The 26,591-nt window shown below is 41.5% G+C and overlaps 1 protein-coding gene across 1 annotated transcript in view; it reads left to right on the top strand.

The window, feature by feature from the left end:
• LOC140724802 (protein jagged-2-like) overlaps positions 1 to 26,591 on the top strand; it is a 258,587-nt gene that overhangs the window by 154,637 nt on the left and 77,359 nt on the right.

The following is a 26,591-nucleotide window of genomic DNA, read 5'->3' as shown; positions in this document are numbered from 1 at the left end:
ACGCTGCCACCTCCAGTTTAAATTCCCATGCAGAATATTGTGGAGGATCAAATGCCCAAACCCAGCACAGCTCCCACTTGTCCCATTTAGCCTGTCTCAGTGTGGTGGACCTTAGGACTCAGTGGACCTCGGGAACCAGCGCAGGTCGGTACCTGCCGCCCGCAGTGTTTCTGTTCCATTGACGGGAAGCGATTGCGATTGAAAATAAAGTGGAAATAATAAAGCATTTGGAAAGAGATGAAATGCCATCGGTCATTGGAAAAGCATTAGGCTACAGTCAGTCAACAATTTTAAAGGATAAAGTGAGAATAATGGAGCATGTAAAAGGCCCTGCCCCGACAAAAGCTACAATTATTACTAAGCAACGCAGTGGTTTAATTATTGGAATACATATGTTTCTTAAGTGTTTTATATGCATAGAAAGGTAAAATATATACTATATACTAAGACAAACGTTTGACTATCTGACGCTAAATAATACCGGATGTACTTGTTCTGACTTACGTACAAATCTGATTTAAAGATGGGCTCAGGAACGGAACTCGTACGTAACCCGGGGACTGCCTGTACAATATTTCTGATTTTGCATGTTTTTTGTAATCTATTCAATATATGTAATTGATTTATTTGTTTCTTTATTATTTTATTTATTATGTTTTTTCTCTGCTAGATTATGTATTGCATTGAACTGCTGCTGCTAAATTAACAAATTTCACATCACATGCCAGTGATAATAAACCTGATTCTGATTCTGGTGAACAGGAGCTATAGGAAGATAGTCATCTGTAAATTGAAGGAGCCAGGTACCTAGGTGACTCTCAGGGCAGGGAAGGGGAATAAGGCAGCCATTTCAGAGTACCCTGTGGCTGTTCCCTTAATAATAAATATCTGCTTTGAATGCTGTTGGAGGGCATGGGGAGAGGGGAACAGCCTTCTGGGTGAAACCATCTCTGGCACTGATGAGAGAAAATCTGTAAATGCTGGGAATCAAAGTAATGCACAAAATGCTGGAGGAACTCAGCAGGCTAGGCAGCATCTATGGACAAGAGTAAACAGTTAAAGTTTTGGGCTGAAACCCTTCATCAGGACTGGAAGAAGAGATGAGAAGTCAGAGTAACAAAGTGGGAGGAGGGGACGGTGGGTCACTGACACTGTAATAGCGTTAGGCTAACTGCTATGTTATCATGCTGCCCATCTGTTTTATAACAGTTCTTTGTTATAAAAGCTCCTCGACATCTTGAAGTCAATCTCACTTTTAATGGTTTTAATACCTTTATGATGGTAATGAAAAGATTATTGGTGATCATTTGTCTACAATAAAATCCGATCTCTAAAACTGTCCATTGCTGTTTTGAGAAAAAAAGGTAGTGAAAAGCAAATTGGTTGATGGCTTCTGAGCAATTGACTTAGTTTATGATTGAGTGCAGTACCTGAGGATTGAGCCTATATGACCTCTGGTTTCTTCATTCTGAAGTCAATAATCAGATCCCTGGTCTTACTGACATTGAGTGAGAGGTGGTGGTTGTGACACCACTCAGCCAGATTTTTAATCTCCCTCCTATGTGCTGATTTGTCACCATCTTTGATTCAGCTAATGGCAGTGGTATTGTCAGCAAACTGTCTTGAGTCTGAGTGTTTACCTCCAATGAATGTTTCTAGCACTGTATCCTCACCTGGTGAGATACAGAATGGCATTGGAACTGTGCTTAGGCATACAGTCATAAGTGTCAAGCGAGTGGAGCAGGAGGCTAGGCACAGAGCCTTGTCGTGCATCTATGCTGATATAGATTGTGGAGGAAATGTTGTTGCCAATCTAAAATGACTGGGGTCTGCAAGTGAGGAAATAAGTGGATCTAATTGCACAGGGGGTAGGTATTGAAATCAAGGCTGTGAAGTGTATTGATTAGTTTTGAGGGGATGATGGTATTGAATACTGAGCTATAGTCGATAAAGAGCATCTTTGCTGTTCAGATGTTCCAGGGTTTAGTGAAGAGCCAACAAAACAACATCTGCTATGACTTGTTGTGCCAGTAGGCAAATTGAAGCAGATCCAAGTCACTTCTCAGGGAGGGGTTGATGTGCTTCATGACCAACTCTCAAAATGCTTCTTCATAGTGGATGTAAATGCTACTGGAGGATAGTCATTGAGGCGGGTTACCACGTTCTTCTTGGGCACCAGTATAATTGAAGCCTACTTGAAGCAGACTGCCAAAGCAAGCACTTAAAGATATTGGTGAACACTGCGGCTAGTTGATCAGCACAGGTCTCTAGTACTTGCCCAGGTACTCCATCTGGGTCAAATGCTTTACTGTGGGTTCACCCTCCTGAAGGATGCTGTTCCTAAACCTGGAGGTTTGGGACTTCAGGTATCTGTATCTTCTGCCCGATGGTAGCTGCAAGAGGAGGGTGTGCCTTGGGTAGTGAGAATCTTTGATGGATGCTGCCTTCTTGAGGCAGCATCTCCTGTAGATGGTGGGAGGAATGTCCCCCTAATGTACTGCGCAGAGTCCACTGCTCTCTGTAGCTTTTTGTGTTCCTGGGTGTGGTGTGCCCGAGTCTCAGTGTTTACCTCCATTGGATTATGAATGTTTCTAGCAGTGTATCCTCACCTGGTGAGATACAGAATGGAACCCCAATCATCTATTTAGACTCAGAGCTATGCAGCTTGGTAAGTAGGCTTTTCTGTCCATCTTGGTAATGGCTAAGTTGCCTCACTTATCTAATTCCATTTGCCTGTGTTTGGCTGATATCTTTCTAAATCTTTCAAGTCCATGTACCAATGTACCCGTGTGGCAAGTTTCAGAAGAGAGCATGGCATAATTTGATGTGAATGGGAGGTGTTTGATAAACAAGCCTGCAAGGGAAAGGAGTGAATTCAGAAGGCAAATAAAAGAAAGGCCAAGAAATAACTAATGAAAGTTTTAGTCAATGCTTGTTTATATAACATAGAACATTAGCACATTTCAGGTCCTTCGGCCCACAACCTTGAGCCAACCCTTTAAACTATTCTTAAGATCAATCTAACTCTTCCCTCCTTCGTAGCCCTCCATTTTCCTTTCATCCATGTGCCTATTTAAGAGTTTCTTAAATATTCCTGATGTATCTGCCTTTACAACCAATCCTGGCAGTGCGCTTCACGCACCCACCGCTCTGTGAACTTCTAATATCCTCCCTACACTTTTGTTCAATCACCTTAAAATTATGCCACTTATTAGCCATTTCCATCCTCAGAAAAAGGCTCTGGTTATCCACTTGTCATCTTGGACAACTCTAATCAAGTCACCTCTCATCCTCCTCCTCTCCAAAGAGAAAAACCCTAGCTCGATCAGCCATTCCTTACTGTATACATTAATGTATGATGAAGAGACGTCTCTGGTAAGTATTAGGATTATAAGTCTGGGTGTGAAAATGGGAGGTGTTGTTCCTTTCCAAATGGGTGCTCCATTTTCCTCCCTCAACCCAAAGACATGCTGGTTGGTGGGTTAATTGGCTAAGTTGCCCTTTGTGTGTAAATGACTGGTGGAATCCAGAAGAAGATGATTAAAAGAGTAGTTGGTGTGAGACGGGATTGCTGTGTGAGGCACTGTAAAGCTGATGGGGTGAGATTTCCTGTGGTTGAGAAGTAAGGTAAGTTTCTGAAGGAATAGTTTGTATCAGTCTTCACAGAGGATATGAAATAGGTTTTGACGTGAGGTGAATGAAGGTGAATTATGCAAAATTATAAGCAGAGAAAACATAAAGGAGTATTACATCTTTAAAAGTTCTGAGCATTGTGAGTATGTTATGTTGGCACCAGAGTATGTGGTGACTCTTGCAGGCTTCCCCGAGCCTTGTATAGTGTTGTTTGTTAATGCAAAGGGCGCATTTCACTATATGCTTCAATGTGCGTGCGATGAATCTGAAAAGTAAATGAACTGTCAGGGCAGGAGAACACTGACTCAGGTTTTTATGCACTGGTGTGGTGTAGAAGACTTGGGGTCTGATGTAGTGCTTTTGTTTAAAATGGGCAGCAGGGATTGACACAGTAAACTACAGGTCAGGCAGCTTGACATCTGTGGCCTGTTAGAAATATTTGGAAAGTGTGGCATTAATCAGAGACATTAGCTTATCAAAGACATTCAAATAGAATTACTGGAAGGCAGCACCTGACTAACTACAAAACCTTCAATGAGGTTAACAAGGAGTGATGATGTGATAGTTTGGTTGATGTAATCCTTGTGGGCTTTAGCAAGGTATCTCTAAAGTTCGGTGTGGCAGATTCACCCTGGAAGTAATAGCTCATAGGATCCAAGGGAAGGTGGAGAGCTGAAGGGTGGCTATGAGTACGAGGACTCTGATCATTGTGGTTCTGCAAGGTTCCTTGTTCCTGCTGTTGAATAAGTGATTTGTACTTGACTGAGAAATTTGTGGATGGGACCAATAGTTGGCAGTTTTGCAACACTCATTGCAAAAGCGTATATGATTTGGAAAATCTTCAGTCAGTTCTTCTCAGGATTTCCAGCTTGTCACATTCTTAAGTAGAAAGTATTATCCTTGAACCATCCTGAAAAGCTGGGGCTTGAAGTACTTCACTTGTGTTACTAAGAATAGCCTTTGGCTCTGATCATCAGGTGCCATTTATAGCTTACCTTGGTCCATTTTATTCTCTCCATGTTATCATTGACTCTTCCCAGATTTCACCTCTCACCTTCACACTATGGACCAATCTGTAATCATCACAGAATTGGGATGTGGGAGGAAATTATAGCAAACAGTGAACACTCACATGGGCACAGAGATGACCTGTATACTCCATATACAGCACCTGATGTCAGAATAGATCCTGAGTCTCGGGAACAGTGAGGAAATGGCTCCCTTGTCAATGCACTGTAAACATTTTAAACCATGTTTTGTAATGCTGTTTACAATATAAATATATGCTGATATTTATTTATACACATTTTATTCCATATCTGTACTTTAACCTGTTTATTCACTTTTTATTTATATACTGTATAATTTTTTAAAAGTTATTTCTTTATTCTTTACAAGTGTTGAACGTTCTTTGTTGCATGTCACACCCTGCCCAATGCATCACAGTAAATTTCTAAAATGTATAAAGTTGATTCTTGATCCTAGATTTATTAAACTCTTGTGGTAAATTCAATTCTGGCTTTAGCGACCCAAGTACAGAATTCAGGCTGAACACTTCTAAAGTGACTGCTACGCTGTTCTATGTGCTGTTTCTCATCCAGTTTTTTTTGTCGGCTCTCTTGGATATGTAAAGAGAAAATTTACAAGGGTGGTGCTGAGACATGAAGGCCTGAGTTATAGAGAAAGATTGAAATAGTTGTGACTTTTTTTTTTAACCTGCACATAGAATGAGTGGATATTTGACAGAGATGTACAAAATTAGGATGAGTATAGATGGAATAAATGCAGTCAAACTTTTTCCACTGAAGTTGGCTGAGACTAGAACTAGAGGTCATAGGTTTAGGGTGAAAGGTGAAATATTCAAGGGGAACTTGAAGGGGAACAGGGTGGTGTGAGCAGAATAGCTGCCAGCAGAAGTGGTAGATGCAGGTTCGATTGCAACATTTAAGAGAAATTTGGATAAGTACGTGGATGTGAGGGGCACCATGGTTCATGTCCTGGCAGATGGGACTAGGCAAAATAACAGTTTGGCATGGATCAGATGAGCCCAAGGGCCTGTTTCTTTGCTGTAGTGCTAATTCTGTGAAGCACTCATCTAGGTAAATGGAGAGTTTTCTGTCACACTGCTGACTTAAGTATTGTTTTTATTCATCATTGTGTATGTTGACAATGAGGTTTCCAGAAGTAATGCCAAACATGCTGAAGAAATGGACTTAAACCAAGGTTACTGAGACCAAGGTACTGATCATTTTGTACTAACTTGCAAATGGACTCTCTTGGATTCTGCCTGACTCCAGTTATATTTGCCATGGAGATTTAAAGGCATCTCTAAGTCGATTTAAATGTACCAAAAAGACAATAATTTGCATTGCATTCTGTGCCAGTCTTGGACATGTTTTAGATTAGTTTTTTTATTTGTCACATGTACATTGAAACATACAAAGTGTATTGTTTGCATCAACAACCAACAGTGAGCAGCCCGCTAATGTTACCATGCTTCTAGTGCCAACATAGCATGCCCACAACTTATTAACCCTGACCCATACATCTTTGGAATGCAAGAGGAAACCAGACCACACAGTGGAAACCCACACCGTGATGGGAAGGAGTACAATCTTCTCTCAAACAGTGGCAAAAATTGAGCCCAGTTCCTGATGCTCTAAAGCGTTACATTAACCACTGCGCTACCACGCTGCTTGCTTGGCAGTGCACTGATTGTTCTGTTGCCGCTGTAGCAATCTCTGTGCACAGCAAGATCAAGTAAACAGCAATGTGATGAGTGACCCCTTTAATCTATTTTTGGTCATGGTGGTGGAAACTTTGGCTTGAATTGTAAGCGAGTTCCCATAACAGAACAAATAGAAACTATTTGCCTTAATATAGCATTTCCTGTATTCCATGCTTAATGAGCTATTTTTGGAAAGTATAAGGAGTCTGATTCTATTGTTGAAGGTTGCCATCTTTCTACATAAGATTTTTAGTTCCCATTTTCCATAGAGTCATACAGCATGGGAGCAGGCCCTTCGGCCCAACTAGTCAAGGCTAACCACAGCGTTTTTCCTGCTGGTCCCGGATACCTGAGTTCACCCCATAACCCTTCAAGCTGCTCCCCGTCATGCACCTATCTAAATGCCTTTTAAATGCTGCAATTGTATCTGCCTGGGCCACTTAATCTGGCAGCTCATTCCAGGTGCTTACTAACCTCTGTGTAAAGAAGTTGCTTTTCTGGTATATTTTAAATCTTTCCTGTCTTATATTGTGTCTGTGCCCTCGAGTTTTGAACTCCTTCACCTTGGAAAAGACTGAGCGACCATATTATCCATACCCCTAATTCAATAAACTCATTCTCCTACGCTCCAAGAAATAAAGATCCAGCATGGCCAACCTCAGTGTAAATTTATTATCAATGTATGTACAGTATGTGTCAACATATACTCTCTCCAGATTCATTTTCTTGCAGGCATTTATAGGAAAATAAAGAAACAACTTATGGAGAAACTATACATAAAGAGACTGACAACATTGTGCAAGACAAATTGCAACAAAAATTAACTCTCCCTAAAACTCGGGCCATTTCATTCAGGCCGCATCCTTGTAAAGTGGCAAGGTTTTTTATTGTTTTAAGTGGTTGGTGTTTGCTGAAAGTGCTGCCGTGGGTACTGGCAGAGTTGGATTCAGTTCAATAGGGAGTTACTGTAATCCAAAAACTAAACTACTGGAGGGGCTCAGCTGGTCAGGCAGCATCTGTTGAGGCAGAGGGCTGCACGATGTTCTGGATTGAGTTCCACTTGTGGTACGTTTTATTGTTTTCAGTTCAGCAGGGTACTAGTAAGTGTCTGAAAGGAAGTAAGTTTGTAGGGCTCTGATTCTGATTTATTTTTCATGGGTGTGTATCGACACTAAAGTCCAGCGATGTGGACAAGTGACAAAGAGAAAGGATATAGAGTGGAGGCCTGACCTCTTAACTCCTTTGCATCCCTGTCATCTGATCTCTCTCTCTCCCCATCATCATTGTCCCTAAACTCTAACCTGACTTCTAACTCCCCTCTCTGTCCCCAAAACCATACCTACACCTTTTAAAAGAAAAAAAATCACCTAAGTCTGAGCTACAATCTCCCTCACCTGCCCTCACCTGTCACTGGCCAGCTTGTACTCTTACGTCTCCCCTCACCTTATTGTGTTCTTTCCCCTTTCTTTCCAGTCCTAATGAAGGATCTCAGCCCAAAATGTCAACTGTTTATTGGCCTCCGTAGATGCTGCCTGACCTGTTGTGTTCCTCCAACATTTTACGTGTGGCTGATTTGTCAGTCAAGCTGTTTAGAGCTTTGTGGGATATGAAAGGCTATAGAAATTCTTACTACATTTTACATTCCCTCCTATGTTCTCCTTCCTCCAGTTTCTCTGAGATGACGTGAAGCCTTTGGCATTCCTGGCTTGGTTGAAGACCTGCCACTATTACATCATATGAAAATATTGAATAAATGGTCTCCATATCTTTTCAAATTTAATAGAAGTATCAAATACAACACTTCTAATTTTTTTCTAAATTTAGACATAATATAGTTTGAGAAAACCAATGAAATATGGTAGGAGGATTAATTTCTTTCCAATTTAACAAAATAGATCTTCTAGCCATTAATGTAAGAAATGCAATCATTCGACAAGCAGAAGAGGATAAATGGAGTGAGTCCATCATTGGTAAACCAAGAATTGCAGTAATAGGATGAGGTTGTAAATCAATGTTCAATACCGTAGAAATAATAGCAAAAATGTCTTTCCAATATTTTTTCAAAAGCGGACACGACCAGAACATATGAGTTAAAGACGCTATGACAGAATGACATCTGTCACAAATAGGATTTATATAGGAATAAAAATGAGCCAATTTATCCTTGTTCCAACCTTGACCCTGTTCCAAGCCTATTTGTTTTTCCAGTTTCGATTTTATATATGTTGAGAGGATCGGAGTTGACGACACTGATGATTTTGTATTTTTGTGAGATATTATAAACAGCCCTTTTTTCCCCCATTTTTTCTTTTTCTCTTTTTTCTTTTTTTGTTTTTTTTCCTTATTAGTTATTAGATTAGTTTTTTATTGCATAAATTTTTTTCTTTTTCTTTTTTCTGTTTTTTTAATATATATTATGATATACCTAGGTGTGCCTTGTTTATTTGTTACTTGTATCATCCATGATTTGGGAATACTCATTTATACTGTAACCATGGCTTATGTATTCTTTCATGTTCAGTTGAAATGTGTATGTTTGTAATCCCATTATCTATGTATCAATTTTATTTTGTTGATATTAATAATAATAATAAAAAGATTGAAAAAGAAAACCTGCCACTGTGGTGCTTTGAGCCAGACAGTCACGGGTATCACAGAATGAGATGTTGTTCACTACTACTAGTGCACGTCATCACTGGAAGTCTCCCCATGCCCAGGGACACATCCAAATAAAGCTCTGGCTTCTATTGTGTCCATTAATACAACTGTGTTTATACTCCTTATTCTCCATGTGTTTCCTTTCTCCGGAGGGTGACCCCTTCTCTATTGCAAGCAAGTTTTGCAATACTTCTACTTTTAGTAATTGTTTTCTCAAGTCTGTGATGTTTTGAAGGAAGGACTGAAGTCGTCTGAACTCACTGTCGGAAGTTGTTGACTGGTCTGATGGTTGGGAGTGTGATGGAAATGTGATGATCTTTCTGAACCTGTACGTGGAAAGTTGAGTTTGCATTATATCACTGCATCTCTGGAACGCAAGTCTTTTAAGAGACTTTTGGATAGGTACATGGAGCTTAGAAAAATAGAGGGCTATAGGTAGGCCTAGAAATTTCTAAGGTAGGGACATGTTTGGCACAACTTTGTGGGCTGAAGGGCCTGTATTGTGTTGTAGGTTTTCTATGTTTCTAAATTGAAGAAATTATGTAAAATGAAGTAGTCTTGGTAAAAGTGACCAGAATGATACTGGATTGCTATGACCTGTTGGCCTCATCGATGTTTTGGAAGCTGGTCTGGCCTCAATGAGATTAGACCACCTCAGGATCAGATTCAAGTTTATATTCACTGTCATATGTTGTGAAATATATTGTTTTGCAGCAGCAACACAGTGTGGTATATAAAATATTACAAATAAGTGCCAATTAAAAACAAAATTGGTGGATTCTAGTTAATTGGACCTTCAGTTGATCAGGGCAGCCGTTTATTAGGGGTGATTCTTAAAGGGGGGAAACACTAATCAAAAAAAATAGCTGGGATTCCCTTTGTTTATTTAGGACTCTGTGCCACTTAATTGGGACAGGAGACTGTTGTTGAACAGTTTCTAACTCTCGTCAGTTATGCGCACCTTTGTGGATGTTGAATTTTCAAATAGCATCAGTTGCATGTGCTTGTGTTCAAAAAACAGTGACCCTGATGGTAATAATAAGAAGATGGCATGTCCTGGGTGGTGAGTGTACTTCAAGATGGATGCTGCCGGCTTGAGTAGTGGGAGGCTAGTGCCCGTGATGGAACTGTCTGAGTTTACAATCCTCTGTAGCTTTTTCCAATCCTGTGCAGTGGCACCCCCATACCAGACAGTGATGCAACCAGTTGGAATGCTTTCCACAGTGCATCTGTAGAAATCTGCTAGTCTTTGGTTACATAGCCAAATCTTCCCAAACCCATAATGAAACATACTAGCTGTACATGTGTCTTCTTTGTAACTACATCAGTGTGTTGTGCCCAGGATAGATCTTCGAAGATCTAAATACCCAAGAGCTTGATGCTGCTTACCTTTTCCACTACTGATCCCTAAATGAGGACTGATGTGTGTTCTCCCATGTTGTCCTTCCTGAAATCCACAATCAATCCTTTGGTCTTACTGATGTTGAGTGCAAAGGTGTTGTGACACCAGCCAATCTTTCTCACTCTTGTACACCTCCATGTCACCATCTGAGATTCTGCCACCAGTTGCCTTGTTGTGGGCTCAAGAGTCCACTCCAGAATGTCGACTGTTATTCTCCTCCATAGATGCTGTTTGAATTGCTTAGATCCTCTAGCATTTTATGTGTGTGTGGGGTGGTGGTGTGCTTCACCACCCTCCCCAACCATCAGAATCCAGAACCAGTGTGGATAACTTAATTCACCTCCGTGCTGAATTAATTCCTATAGACTCTCTTTCAAGGACTCTGCAACTCATGTTTTTTGTATTATTTGTTCTTTTATTATTTGCATGATTTGATTTTTGCGCATTTGTTTGTGAATCTTTGTTTATGTATAGTTTTTTCATAAATGCTATTGTATGTCTATTTTCTTGTAAATGCCTGCAAGAAAATGAATCTTGGTATGATATGGTGACCTGTACGTACTTGGGTATAAATTGATTTTTGACTTTTTCTCTTTTTCTAAATTACCTTTGTTCAACATGTAAGCAAAATACTGGTCTTGCTCAGTAGTGATTTACTTGTGATATGTTTGTGGATGAAAAACTGCCCTTTTATCCATAGTTATCTCAAAGTTGCTGTGCAAGTGGATAAATGGTTAAGAAGGCTTTTGGTGTGTTGGCCTTTGTTAATCAGAGGACTGAGTTCAAGAGCCGCAAATTAATGTTGCAGCTCTATAAAACTCTTATTAGACCACACTTGGAGAATTGTGTTCAGTTCTGGTCACATCATTATAGGAAGGATGTGGAAGCTTTAGAGAAGATTTGGCAGGATGCTGTCTGGATTAGAGAGCATGTCTTCTGAGGAAAGGTTAAGTGAGCTGTGCTTTTCTCTTTGAAGTGAAGGAGGATGAGATGTGACTTGATAGAAGTGTACAGGATGATTAAAAGCAGAGATAAAATGGACAGCTGGAGACTTTTTCCCAGGGTGGAAATGGCTAATACAAGGGCCCATAATTTTAAAGTGATTGGATGAAAGTATAAGGGAGATGTCAGAGGTAGCTTTCTTACAGAGAATGGTGCAAGCTTGGAACGCCCTTACAGGAATGGTAGTAGATGCAGATACATCATGGATATTTAAGACGCTCTTTGGCAAATGGATGAAAGAAAAATAGAGAGCTTTTAGGTGAAAGAGGCTAGATTGATCTTGGAGCAGGTTCAGGAGTTGACACACATTTGTGGGCTGAAATCCCTGTTCTGTTCTGTTCTGCGTTCTAAAGCAAACCGCTGGGGGAGCTCGGTGGGCGAAATGGCATCTGTAGAGGCAGAGGGATAGTCAATGTTTCTGGTTCAGACCCTGTATCAGGATCCGTTTCACTGGGAAAGTCAGTCTGGTCTCAACTGCTACCCTGATCTCATCAGGGAAAATAATGATGTTCTAGAGATATAGCTCTATGCTATTGGGATGTAGCCTGAATCTACCTACATCTCAGTGGGTGTTGCAGCCTTACTGACGAGAACTGTGTGGCACTCCGGGTTTTAAGTTGAAATGTTGGTCTTTTTACCATTCTGTTGGGGAAAGATTTTTGTTGACATTTCTGATTGGATAACTTGAGGCCATTACAAAAGTTGAAAATATTAAAGAATCTAAAAATACTGTCAGAGAGAACTACACACAGAAACAGGTCTTGCAGCCCATCTAGTCATGCCAAGCTGTTATATTCTGCCTAGTTCCTTGGCCCTCCATACCCTTTCCACACTCTGAGTGAAGAAGTTCCCCCTCGTGTTCCTCTTAAAAGTGAAGTATTTAATTAAACTTGAATTAAAATTGAATTTGCCCTTGATCAATGATCTCTAATTTTAGTCCCACTTAACCTCAGTGGAAGAAGCCTGCTTGCATTTACCTTCTCTATATCCTTCATAATTTTATATACCTCTTCCAAATCTTCCTCCTCCTCCTATGTTCCAGGGAATAAAGTCATAACCTGTTCAACCTTTCCATATAACTCAGATCCTCGACTCAGCAAAATGTTTAATTTTGAAGTGTTTGAATTAAATTTTCCTCTCAAATGACAAGTATTGTATTTCCAGAATTTTCTTTTCTAATTTTATAAAATACCCAAACTTTTCACCAGATTGTGTAGTGTCTTTTGTTTTGTTTTTACTGGGTTCTATTGCGATACTTTGTTTTCTGGCTGCCTGCAAAAAGACGAATCTCAAGATTGTACATGGTATGCATACTTTGATAAGAAATGTACTTTGAACTTCGAATGCAGCAAATTAAATTGCATTTGAGTCCTTTCTTTAAGAACCCCTGATGCCTTCCTGTTTTGTGTTGAATCTCTTTTCCTTCCTGGTGTGTGGGCACTTTTGATTTTTGCTCTGTTTTTACAACATTGGTTATTTATAGCAAGAAATGGACCTGGAATTTAATTCCATTGTTGTCTCAAACAACTCCATCCTGTTCAATATTGTTGTAAAAGGCCAGAAACATTTTTCACTCCATGTAGTCAATCCCTATGTGGAAAATTTGCTGCCGGTGGAATGCGTTTTAATTTTTCCCAAATTCCTTTTTAAGACAGGAAGTACCTAGAACACATATACAATTCAAGGAAGGCACTGTTTGACCCTGTAGAACTAGTCTTAAGGAGTTAGTCCATTTGCCCAAAGAGTCTGCTCTCACATTCCGTCATGGTTGATTTATTATCCCTCTCAACCCCATTCTGCTGCCTTCTCCCAATAACCCTCGACTCCCTTACAAATCAAGGAAGGGCCTGTCAACCTCTGCTTTAAATGTATCCAGTGATTTGGCCCTTTCAAACATCTGGCTGAAGAAATTCCTCCTCATCTCTGTTTTAAAGGGATCTTCTATTCAGAGGCTATGCTCTCTGGTCCTAGACTCCCTCCTATAGGAAACATACACTCTATCCAATCCTTTCAGTATTTGATAGGTTTCAATAAGTCTTCCCTGCTCCCTCCATTCTTCTAAACTCTAGTGAGTATATGCCCAGAGTCATCAAACAAGCTTCATGTTACACCTTTGGTTAACAATATGTCCTGGAATGAAATACAGCAGTTTATTTGATGCCTCTGCCTTCTTTCAGTTGTAGGGTTATGGGTTCAGAATAAGATTAATTTATCACATGTATCTCAAGATATACAGTGACATACATCATTTGCATCAACAACCAACACACCCAAAGGTGTGCTGGGGGAAGTCTGCAAGTGTCACCTCACATTCAGGTGCCAACAGAGCATGCTCACCGTGTTAGGGTTGGAGGAGAGATCAGAAGAACCTTATTTTACAATGAAGAACTAGACTGAGTCTGCCCCCTTAGGTGGTAGCATCCCAAGACTATATTTCATCTTGGACAGTCCTGTGAGATTGAGGATAGTTTGCATCCACTCCAGGTTGTGTGGTCCTGAGATGGCTGACATGAGGGTGGGGTAGGAGTTGGCTGACGGGGCGGGTGAGTAAGTAGTTCGGAAGGTCATGGGATCATTTGGCCACCTAGAGTCATAGAGCACTGCAGCACAGAAACAAACTCTGCGACTCATCTAGTCCATGCTGAACTTTTATTTTGCCTTGTTCCATTGACCTGCAACTGGGCCATAGACCTTCGTAACCTTCCCATCCACGTACTTAACTAAACTGCTCCTAAATGTTTCATTCGAACCTGTACCCACAACCTCCTCTGGCAGTTCATTCCACATACTCACTAAAGTTCAAAGTAACTTTCTTGTCAAAGTACGTGTATGTCACTGTATACTACCCTGAGATTCATTTTCATGTGGGTCTTCATAGTAGATACATAGAAACACAGTAGAATCAGTGGAAATATACAAATAAAGAGGGACAAACAACTTAGATAATTTGTATATGTATTTTGATAATTTTACTTTGAACTTTGAACCTATCACCTGTCACTTTGTAGTAGCCCTGCCCCCTCCTCCCACCTTCTTATTCAGGCGGATTCCCCCTTCCTTTCCACTCCCGATGAAGGGCCTTGGCTCAAAGTGGCGACTGTATGTTCCAATCCGTGGATGTTGCCTGACCTGCTGAGTTCCTCCAGTATTTTGTGTGTTATTACAGGCTTGTTGATCATTGACCTACCAGCTGGTTTCCTGTCCAAAACCATTCTGTGGTTTAGGACGAACTGACTGAAGAGGGATAAATGCTCAGTAGGTCTTGTTCTTTGCAGACTTGTACAGATCTGGTAGGGGCGGAGGGAGGGGATGGGGAAGGATAGGGCAGTTGATGTGAATAATTGCAGTCAGTGGGGACCTCACTACAGGAAGACTTTGATCACCTGATACATTGCCTTATAGAGATTGAACCAGTTCCAGCCCTCATCCAGAGAGATGTGATGAGCACAAGCAGGAAGGTCTGTAATAATACACCGAATCATTAAATATTGAAGAATGCACATGAGGCTCCACACACCAGCTTGCTGAGCCAAACGCACTGCAGCATGACATTGCAGGAATAGGCACCAGTGTTACAGATGCTCTCTTCAGCTCTCCGGGATCAATTACCCTGGAGCCCATTTTGTCTCATTTTCCAGCAAGTTATTCTCAGATGCCTGAAACAGTTATACACCATTAACTCTCCACTTCCTTAGCTCCCAAGATGGTTGTTACGTTCGGGTGTGATGGGCTATGCTTTCATGGCCCTTTTTTAAAAAAAAACCCCAACAATCTCAAATGATTAAATGTGAAAAGCAGCAAGCTGTTTACCTTGCTCAGAAGGACCTGGCCTGTTCTTTGTGGGGAAATTCCAAACTAATAGGGTTTAAGGTGAGAAGTGTGAGCTTGAGAGGGGACTTGAGGTTGGAATATGTGGTGACACCTGCAAGCTACCCCCAATACTTTGTGTATTGGTTGTTAACACAGATGTTGCATTTCTCTGTTTTTATTAACGTGATAAATAAACTTGAACCTTAAAGCTTTTTAACAGCTGTAGGCTCCTCTGCCCAACCAGTCCATGCTGATCAGAGTGTCGACCCAGCTAATCCCAATTTCTGGTATTTGGCCAAATTCCTCCAAGCCTCTCCCTTCCATGTACCAATCCAAGTACTTAAATTATGCATTTACCTGCCTCAACCACTTCCTCTGGAAGCTCATTCCATATACTCAACACCCTCTGGACTTAAAAAACAAATCCCTTAGCTCTCTTTTAAACATGTCCTATTTCACCCTAACCCTATACCCTCTAGTTTTGGTTTGCTCTACCCTGAAGAAAAGCCAGTTACAGTCCACCTTGTCTATGGTTAGCAAACATGAGGAAATCTGCAGATGCTGGAAATTCAAACAACACACACAAAATGCTGGTGGAATACAGCAGGCCAGGCAGTGTCAAGAAGAAGGGTCTCAGCCCGAAACGTCGACAGTGCTTCTCCCTATAGATGCTGCCTGGCCTGCTGTGTTTCACCAGCATTTTGTGTGTGTTGTTTGTCTATGGTGAGACCAGGTTGGGGGGGGGGCAGTGAAGAAAGAAGCTGGGAGGAGGTAGATGGGAAAGGTTAAGGCCTGGAGTAATAATTTGATAGGAGAGGACAATGGTCCATAGAAGAAGGGGAAGGAGTGCCACCAAAGGGAGGTGATGGTGGGCAGGTAAGAAGAAGAAGAAGAGGAGGGGTGAGAGGGGAACCAGAATGGAGAAAGAGAAGAGGAAGAGGGGTGGGGGAGGAGAAATTACCAGAAGTTGGTGAAATTGTTCATATGATTAGTTTGGAGACTACCCAGATTGAATGAGGTGCTGCTCCTCCAACCTGAGTTTGTTGTCCTCATAGCAATAAAGGAGGCCATGGACAGAGGACCTGGAATGGGAATGTGGCAGATGTTTGAATAGACAAGGGTGTAGAAGTGTACAGATCTAATTGAAGCAAACAGGATTGGTGTAGATCGGCATAAAGTTGGCATGACCATGGTGGGCTGAAGGGCATTTTTTGCCATATAATTTACTGAACTGTATAAAGATATGCATTAGGATGTGTTGATTTATTCAAGTTAGAAAATGCTTACTTAAGATCAGAGGTGGGAGATTTCAAAGAGACATCGGGCAGTTGCTTCACACAAAGGGTGGTGTGTATTTGAAATGAGCTGCCAGAAATGTTGATTGAGACAGGTATATTAACAACATGTAAAAGCCATTCAGATAAATGCATAGAAGAGGTTTAGAGGCCTGTAGAAATAGTGTAAAGAAGATTGAAAGAGCACAGAGAAAATTTACAAGGATGTTGCCAGGACTTGAGGACCTGACTTGTAGGAGAAGGTTGATTAGGTTAGGACTTTATCCCTGGAGTTAGGAGAATGAGGGGAGATTTGATAGAAGTATACAAAATTATGAGGGGTATAGATCGGGTAAATGTAGGCTTTTTCCACTGAGGTTGGCAGAGAATAGAACTAGAAATCATAGGTTAAGGATGAAAGGCGAAATATTTAAGGGGAGCATAAGGAGGCTTCTTCAATCATAGGGTGGTGTGTGTGGAATGACCTGCCAGCAGAAATGGTGGAAGCAAGTTTGATTGCAACATTTCAGAAGTTTGGATAAGTACATGGATGAGAGGGGTATGGAGGTTTGTGGTTCAGGTGTGGGTCAATGGCAGTTTGACATTCACTAGATGGGCCAAATGGCCTATTTTCTGTGCTGTAGTGCACTATAGCTCTGACTAAATGTAAGCAGATGGGCACATCACTGGACAACATGGTTGGTATGGGCAAGTTGAACCATTGGGCCTGTTTTCATGCTGCATGACTGAAGTGCTAAACAATATGTTTTGTGGCACCTGCTTAGACCACTGCTCGATATTGCTGAGTCCAGTGTTGATGCAGGGTCGTAAACTGAAACACCGACCGTTACGTCTGCCATCTGCCCATAGAAGCCACTGACTCGCTGATTTCCTCTGGTAGTTTTGCTAAACGTTGCTGTTGTGGTTGGTCACCAGCTCTCAATTGATCAATACGTTTGTCCGGTATGCCTTTTCTGCCTTCAGTCTACTTCCTCACCCAACCTGACTTCAAGGTATCAAGGACGAGAGTGAAGAAGTTACAGTGCAGTTATATGAAGGAGATGCAGAGAATTCAATTGGTTATGATATAATTTGTATTGATATTTATAATATCAGTTATATTATGCATTTATTTTTGAGAGATATTGAGCCCCTAGCTGAGAAAAAGGAAGTGCATAGCAGGTATAGGCATGTAGGAACAAATGAGGTACTTGAGTATAAGAAATCCATGAGAACACTTAAGGAAATCAAGAAAGCTGAAAGGTAAAGCAGACAAGGTAAAGGAGAATCCCAAGGGCTTCTACAAATATATCCATAGCAAAAAGATAGCGACTGACAAAATCTCCAGAAGATCAGAAAGGTAATCTATGCATGAAACCTAAAGAGATGGGGAAGATCTTAAGTTGATTTTTAAAAAAATCATCAGTATTTACTCGAGAGACAGACGCAGAGTCTGTAGAAGCGAGGCAAAACAGCAGTGAGGTAATGAACCCTATACAGTTCACAGAGGATGAGGTGTTTGCTGTCTTGAGGCAAATTAGGGTGGATAAATCCCCAGGGCCTGACAAGGTGTTCCCTCAGATCCTTTGGGAGGCTGGTGCAGAAATTGCAGGGGCCGCAGTAGAGATGTTTAAAACGTCCATAACTACAGGTGAAGTGTAGGAAGGTTGGGAGGATAACTAATATTGTTTTGTTGTTTAGAAAGGCTGTTTGTTGTTTAAGTAAGCCAGGAAGTTATAGGCTGGTGAGCCTGATACTGGTAGTGGGAAAGTTATTAGAAGGTATTCTAAAGGGCTAGATATATAGGTATTGGACAGACAGGGATTGTTTAGGGATAGTCAGCATGGCTTTGTGCATAGTAGGTTATGCCTAACCAATCTTTTTTTTAAGATGTAGTTTTTTTTTCAGGAAGTAACCGGGAAAGTAAAGGAAGGAAAAGCAGTGTATGTTGTCTGCATGGACTTTAGCAAGTCCTTTGATAAGGTCCTGCATAAGAGTTCGATCAAGAAGGTTCAGTCGCATGACATTCAAGGTGAGGTAGTAGATAGTTGCTTCTTTGACTGCAGGTCTGTAACTAGTGGTGTGCCACAGACATTGGTGTTGGTGCTGGCTGCTGATTTTCATCTATATTAACAATCTGGATGATAATGTGGTATACTGGATTAGCAAATTTGTGGATGACACCAAGATTGAGGGTGAAGTGGACAGCGAGGAAGATTATCAAAGCTTGCAGGGGCATCTGCACCAGCTGGAAAAATGGGCTGAAAAATGACAGATGGAATTTAATGCAGACAGGTCTGAGGTGTTGCACTTTGGAAGGACCAACCAGGGTAGATTTTACACGGTGAGCTGAAGGGCCCTGAGGAGTGTGTTAGACAGAGGAATCTGGGAACACAGATCCAAAATTCGTTGAAAATGGTGTCACAGGTAGATAGGGTTGTTATGAAATCTTTTTGGCACATTGGCCTTCATAAATCAAAGTATTGAATACAGGAGTTGGGAAGTTATGTTGAAGTTGTATAAGGTGTTGGTGAGGCCTAATTTGGAGTATTGTGTGCAATTTTGGTCACCTACCTACGGGAGTTGTAGATATGATTGAAAGAGTTCAGAGAAAATTTATAAGGATATTGCCAGGAATTGAGGACCTGTGTTACAGAGAAAGGTTGAATAGGTTAGGACTTTAATCCCTAGAATGTAGAAGATTGAGAGGAGATTTGATAGGTATGCGAAATTGAGTGGTCTAGATAGGGTAAATGCAAGCAGGTTTTTTCCACCGCAGTTGGGTGAGACTGCTAGAAGTCATGAGTTAAGGGTATAAGGTGAGATGTTTCGGGGAACATGGGGGAACTTTTTCACTGAGTCTGCTGAGAGTGTGGAATGAGCTGATAGTGGAAGTGGTGGATATGAATTCGATTCTAACATTTAAGAGAAATTTGGATAGGTACATGGATGGGAGGGGTATGGAAGCCTATGGTTCACCAACAGGTTGATGGGACTAGGCTTGATTAATGATTTGGCATGGACTAGATGGGCTGACGAGCCTGTTTCTTTGCTGTAGTGTTCTATGACTCTGAGGGGTTGTACAAACTGAATTAGTTTTCTCTGGTGTGGCAAGTGCACCCTGTGACCACATGGGTTTTCTCCGGGTGCTCCAGTTTCCTCCCACAGTCTAAAGCAGTACTGTTTAGTAGGTCATGTAAATTGTCCTGTGATTAGGCTAGGGTTAAATAGGTGGATTGCTGAGTGGCACGACTCATCGGGCTGGAAGGGCCTGTTACGCACTGTATCTCTAAATAAATAAAAATAATATAAATTGCAGATGTTGCAAATCTGAAATAAAAATTTAAAAAACAGTTGCAGGAAATAGCAGGTCAAGCAGCATTTGTGAAAGAAAGAGTTAATGTTTCAAGTGGAAGACATTTTGTGTGTCCCTCCACCTGCCTCCAAGCTTCATACTGGCTTCCTGCACTAACTTTACATCACAGCACATCTGACTTTATCTCTGAGCTTCTTCCAATGTGCGTTCAAAAGAGGAGAGTTAAGAAAGCAAAGTTAAATTTAGGGTGGGGGAGAGGTGGCATGAACAAAGAGGTAATCTGTGATGGGGTGGAGACTAAGATTGTCCCAGGGAGATGTAGGCTGTTGATGCCATCTCAGAATGGTTGATGAGACTTGTTAATCGTAGCTGATCTGTCTGCAGGAGTCATAAATAGAAGAAAATAAATGGAAGTAATTAAAGAGACGTTAGAGATTAGCTTTGTCACATGTACATCAAACACGAAAGCATACAGTGAAATGTGTCATTTGTGCCAATGACCAGCACAGTCTGATGATGTGCTGGGGGCAGACTGCAAGTGACGCCACTTTTCCAGCACAATTTGGTAATCCTGACCCATACATCTTTAGAATATGGAGGAAACAGGAGTAATCCAGGGGAAACCCAAGCAGTCATGGGGAGAACATATCAATTCCTTATAGACAGCAGCAGGAACTGAACACTAATGACTGGTGCTATAAACTAACCATGATGCTACCATGCTGAGGTGCAGAACACAGCTGTTTTAGGGAATGCTGGAAATTCAGTTGGGAGAAAGGAGTTGATGTGACAAGTTGATGACCCTGTCCGGTTTGTGTTAGCTGTAGGAAGTGCCTGCCTCCCACATTAAACTTGACCTTGCTCCCTGTAATAGTTTGTAAAGCAGCTCCAAAGCAATTTCCTCTGTGCTGTGGCCAGTGAACATTCCTGCCTGTGAGGAGTGTGCCAGACAAATCTGAAGTGATTCACACTTCCACATGGGAAGTAGATTCTTTCCTTTCAGAACCTGCTGATGTCAAGTACAGCAAGACATCCTGCCTAGCGGAAACTGAATCACTAAGTGTAAGGATGCTGTGCTGAAGCTTTATAAGGCATTAGTCAGGCTGTACTTGAAGTATTGTCAGCTGTTTTGGGCCCCTTATCTAAGGAAGGATATGCTGGCATTGGAGAGGGTCCAGAGGAGGTTTGTGAGAATGATCCCAGGAATGAAAGAGTTAACATGAATGTTTGGCGTCTCTGAGCTTGTACTCACTGGGGTTCAGAAGAATGAGATGGGATCTCCTTCAAAACTTATAAATATTGAAAGACCGAAATAAAGTGGATGCTTCCAATAGTGGGGCAGTCTAGGACCAATGGGCCCATCTTAGAATACACACAGACAATCCCTTTAGAACAGAGATGAGGAAATTTATTTAGCCAGAGGGTGGTGAATTTGTGGAAATCATTGCCAGCTGGAAGGCCAAGTCATTGGATATATTTAAAGCAGAGGATGAAGGTTTCTTGAGTAGTAAGGGGATCAAAGGTTATGGGGAGAAGACGAGAATGGGGTTGGGAATGATAATAAATCAACTGTGGTTGAATGGCAGAGCAGACTTGGTGGGCCAAATGGCCTAAATTCTGCTCCGATGCTTTGTGGTAAGCAGCCATTTGTCCTGAAGTAGGGAAGTTCACTTTTCCTCCAAATGTACCATTACATTTTTGGAGGAGGGAATGTTCTCAAGTGCTACTGGTACTGTTAATCTTCCATTTGGAGTGAAATTAAAGCAGGAATAAACTTTTGTTTCTAGAATACGAGTATTGAGCTTGAGGCACTCTTAACTACTGTTAACTCTCGATTTTGGGTAATAGTGTTTTGGGGGAGAGGGTGGTGCTCCTACGTGCAGTCCTTCAAGGTAGCCTTGATGAATGTTCTGGTAAGTTGGCATTGTACAGACTGTTTAAATTGTTAAGAGCTTCAGAAACTGAGATATTTGGAATCATGAGGGTAATATGCAGGGTTAATACGCTCAGTCTTTTCCCAGGGTTGGTGAATCTAGAATTAGAGGACATAGGTTTAATGTGAGAGAAGTAAGATTCAAGAGGAACTTAGGCAAATATTTTTACACATGGGGTGAAATCTATGTGGAATCAGCTGTCAGAAGAAGTGGCAAGGTAGGTACATGAACACTTTTTAAAAGATAGTTGAACAGAGGTACCTGGATAGGAAAGATTCAAAGTACATTTATTATCAAAGTATATATACGGAATACATCTGAGATTTATCCTCCTGCAGGCAGCCATGAAACAAAGAAACATCATAGAACCCATTCAAGAAAGTATCAAAGCATCAAATACTCGAAAAAAGAACGAATTGCACAAATGGATAAAAGTGAGCGAATAACACATAGAATATCAAACATCAAACCAGGAGCCCAGTGGTATTCAGTTTAGTTCAGTTCAGCACTGAAGCACCTTAGTCCAGATCAATGGCCGTGATCAAACTGCTTAAAAACAGTGAAAAGAAAAAGAGTGAGTAGAATCCAGGGAGACATGGAACATGACAAAGTCCCCCAAAGTGAGTCCACAACCTTGCCACTCAATCCTTGCAAAGTGGATCCCAAAACTACTGCACTTTCCTCTGACAGCAGCTAGTAAGAGAGTGAGGAAGACCGGCCAAATGCAGGCAGGTGGCACCGAGCACCCACCCATCCTCTGCGCTTGCCAGGCTTCCAGGCTGCATACTCCACTCTAAACCTCACCGAACTTTCAGAGACAGCAAAGCAATAGATCACTTCATCAGCCCAAAAACACATTATCAAAATGTAAATCTCAGGTTCTGATTGCATGCAGCTTAGTAGTAGAATCATATTTGAACAAAGTAGTTTTGTGAACTGTCTGCAGGATGTTGCCATTGGTTGCGTTGTTAGTTTGCACCATCTTGAAGATTTACAAGCTTACGTGTTGAAGTCTGGCAAATGGGACAAGTTTGAATGGGGCATCTTGACTGGCATGAACCAATTGGGCTGAAGGGCCAGTTTCCATGCTGTATGACTCTGACTACATGCAGGGTACTATTGCTGCGATAACTTTGTGGAGTCAGCTGGGGCTCAGACAGGTAAAATCTACTGGCAACAGCCTGGTAATTACGTAGATCATTGACACAGAACAGCATGATACAGATCCTTCGGCCCATGACATTGTACCAAACATTTAACCATCTGTAAGATCAATCTAACCTTTCCCTCCTATCTGGCCTTCCATTTTTGTTTCATCCTGATGCCTAAGGATATCTTATCCGTGCCTACCACTTCTGGCAACGTCTTCCATGCACCCACCACTCTCTGTGTAAAGAAATAATAAACCTACTTCCGACTTCCCTCCTATTCTTCCCTCAAAATTATGTCCCCTCGTATTAGCCATTCTGTCCTGTGATAAAAGCTCTCTCTGTCCACTTTATCTATTGTCTTGTACACCTCTATCAAGCCACCTCTCATTTTTTGCTCCAAAGAGGAAAGCCTTAGCTTGCTTGGCCCATCCCAATAAGATATGCTCTCTAATCCATAAATCTGATAAATCTCCTGTGCACCCTCTAAAGCTTCCACATCCTTCCTATAATGAGGCAACCAGAACTGAAAACTGTATGTGTAACCAGAATTTTATGGAGCTGCAACATTACCTTGCAGCTCTTGAACTCAATCCCCCAACTAATGAATGCCAGTATACACTTTCTTAACCACCCTATCAGCTTTGAGGGATCTATGGATGTCGACCCCAAGATCCCCAAGTTCCTGCACATGACTAAGAATCCTGCCATTAACCCTGTACTCTGCTTTCAAGTTTGACTTTCCAAAGTGTATCACCTCACAAATGTGGAATATTATCAAGTTCATTCCACATAAAGGATGTAAGAGAAACACAGATCACACCATAAATCATTTGATTAAGGTCACTCTTGCTCACTGTACTCAATCCAATTGCCAGATGGCTCCTGGAGGCAGCATGATAGAAACCCAATCCTGTGCACCTCCAATGTTTTTGCTCCATTTGTGTTCTTCTGATGGATTGAATTGCTGGATACATGATTAAATAAGTCATGCGACAAAGAATTATAGAACAATGAGACCCCACCTGGTCTTCTCAGGAGCTCCGAGTGCAAGTCAGGTGTTAGCTCACCCATTGCTTGTTTAGAATCAGTGATCACTACAGCACAGAAACTGGCCCACTCTCTTGTCCCATCGACCTGCATTTAGACCATATCCCTCAAAATCCCTCTCAAAAATGTACCTAACTGAACTTCTCTTAAATATTACAATTGAACCCACGTCTTCCACTTCCTTGGGCAGTTTTTCTCAACTCACAGCATCCTCTTGAGTGAAGATTAGTTGGTCTGATCTTGGGAATATATACTCAGTGGTCAGATTATTGGGTGCAAGGGTGGAACCCAGCATGGTCTTCTCCTGCTGTAGCCCATCCACTTCGATGTGTTGTGCTTTCATAGAAACTATTCTGCACTGGCTTGAACCAGTCTGGCCATTTTCCTCTGATCTCTCTCATTTACTAGATGTTTTCATCCACAGAACTGGTGCTCACTGGATGTTTTTTGTTTCTCGTACCGTTCTCTGTAAACTCCAGAGTGTGCTGTATGTGAAAACACCAGGAGATCAGAAGTTTCTGAGATGCTCAAACTATGTCTGGCAACAAGAATTATTCCATGGTCAAAATCATTCAAATCACATTTCTTCTTCATTCTGACGTTTGGTCTGAACAACTGAATCTCTTGACCATATCTACATGCTTTTGTGCATTGAGTTGCTGCCACGTCTGGATGATTAGAAATTTGCATTAATGAGTAGGTGTACCTAATAAAAGTGGCCACTATTCTGAAGATTCCTCTGTGATTTGAGCATTAAAGCTTCCATAAATTTTCATTGGAGACACTGAGATAGACAGAGAGACACACACGCCTGCTGAGTTCGTCCAGCATTTTGTGAGGGGAGAAAGTCTGTTGCTTTCAGTAGGTCGATCTTGCCAGTGACATCAGACACATCTGTGGAAGAAATTAGCCCTTGGAACAGCATCAATGGGAGGAAAGAATCTGAATCAGGAGTTGGAGTTTGAGGTGCTGCAGATTCCAGCAACTATAGTCTTTATTCTGGAGTTGCCCATCACCTCATCCATGAGGTATCAAGGCTCACCGCCACCTCCTTGAGGCCAGTTATGAATGGGCAGTAGAAGTGAGTCAGATCATGGAAAATTAATTTTATTTAAAAAGAGCCCTGGTAATCTTCCACTTTAAGTATACCCAGTGGCTTGGCCTCCACAGCCATCTGTGACAATGAATTCCAGAGATTCACCAACCTCTAGCTAAAGAAATCCCTCCTCATCTCTGTTCTAAAGGATTGTACTTGTATTGTTGAGTCTGTGCTGCCTGGTTCTAGACTCCACCACTATTAGAAGCATTCTCTCCACGTCCACTCTTGTCTAGATGTTCAGTGTTACATAGATTTCAATGAATTCCCCTCTCATTCTTCTAAATGCCAGCTTCTACAGGTCCAGAACCATCAAACACCTCTCACACATTAACTTTGTCATTCCTGGGAACTTCCTTGTGAACCTGGGAATGAAAAGGTTTATGTATGGCTATTCCTTTGTACGTATGGTACCTACCTTACTGAACTAAATCCATTCCTGACTGCAAAGACCTCTTTTGCGTCACCTTTCCCTCTCCACCACCTGGAACATCTGTGGAAGGTTTCCAGGTGAATAGGCTCACTGCAACACACGGACTTGCTGGACAAAGAAAAAGGTTTCTACCACATTGATTCTGAGTGACTGTTTTTAAACTGTATTGCTGTACATTGTACGATGAGATGGTGCATAAATGCTGGTGTAGAATCAGAGGGCTGAATGGTCTGTTTCTGTAGTGTGTACAGTGATAGTTTCACCTTGTACCTTTCCATATTCCCAGTTGGGCAGCTCCTAACCGAGGGCTCTAATTTTAGTTTCATTACTTAAAAGTTACCTCTGACAGATGATAACAACAGAACTGTTATTTTTTTCAGATTCAGATTTGTCACATGTGCATCAAACATCCAGTGAAATCCATTGCTTGTGTTAAGAGCCAACATAACTTCAGGATGTGCAGGGGGCAGCCCACAAGTGTTTCCACACATTCTGGCGCCAACATTAGCATGTCTGCTGTGCTCGGCAGAACAACGCAAGTAGCAATAACAACAACAACAAAAAAAGCCCCTTTCCCACCTTCCTCTCACACAGATAGGCCTCCAACCGCAGGACAGGCCTCCTATGGATCTCTAGTACTTGGCCTTGGACTTTCAGACACTCAAACATCTGGCCTCCAATCTTCAGAAGCTTCGACATACAGACCACTCCCACTTCACTTCCCACTTTCTCCAAACACGCCCTGGAAAGAAAGAAATACATCCACTAAAATGTTTAATCAGGCTTCTCAGGCATCTGTTCTAATTGTTTATCTCTCTCGCCTTTTGAGTCAAGTTTTAGTCAGCTGCCCTAATGATCCCTTGAGTGGTCAGTGTTACAGCTGTCTACTCACCTGGGAGGTGACTTACTCTCCTGTGGTAAATGGAGCTGTATAAATCAAAGTGGTGTTTTGATGGTGTTGCTGACAGTGATGTGGCTTGGTTCATGGTGTTTCAAATGGGATGTTTGAGTTGGAAATGTATTGTCCACTCCATGAAGTCGTAATATTAAGATCATTTTTATTTGTCACATGTACATTCAAACATACAGTGAAATGCTTTGTTTGTG

This window comes from Hemitrygon akajei, chromosome 3, assembly GCF_048418815.1.
Source record: "Hemitrygon akajei chromosome 3, sHemAka1.3, whole genome shotgun sequence".
NCBI lineage: Eukaryota > Metazoa > Chordata > Chondrichthyes > Myliobatiformes > Dasyatidae > Hemitrygon > Hemitrygon akajei.
Note: the sequence above shows the minus strand (reverse complement) of the source record. Positions and strands in the feature narration are given on the sequence as shown.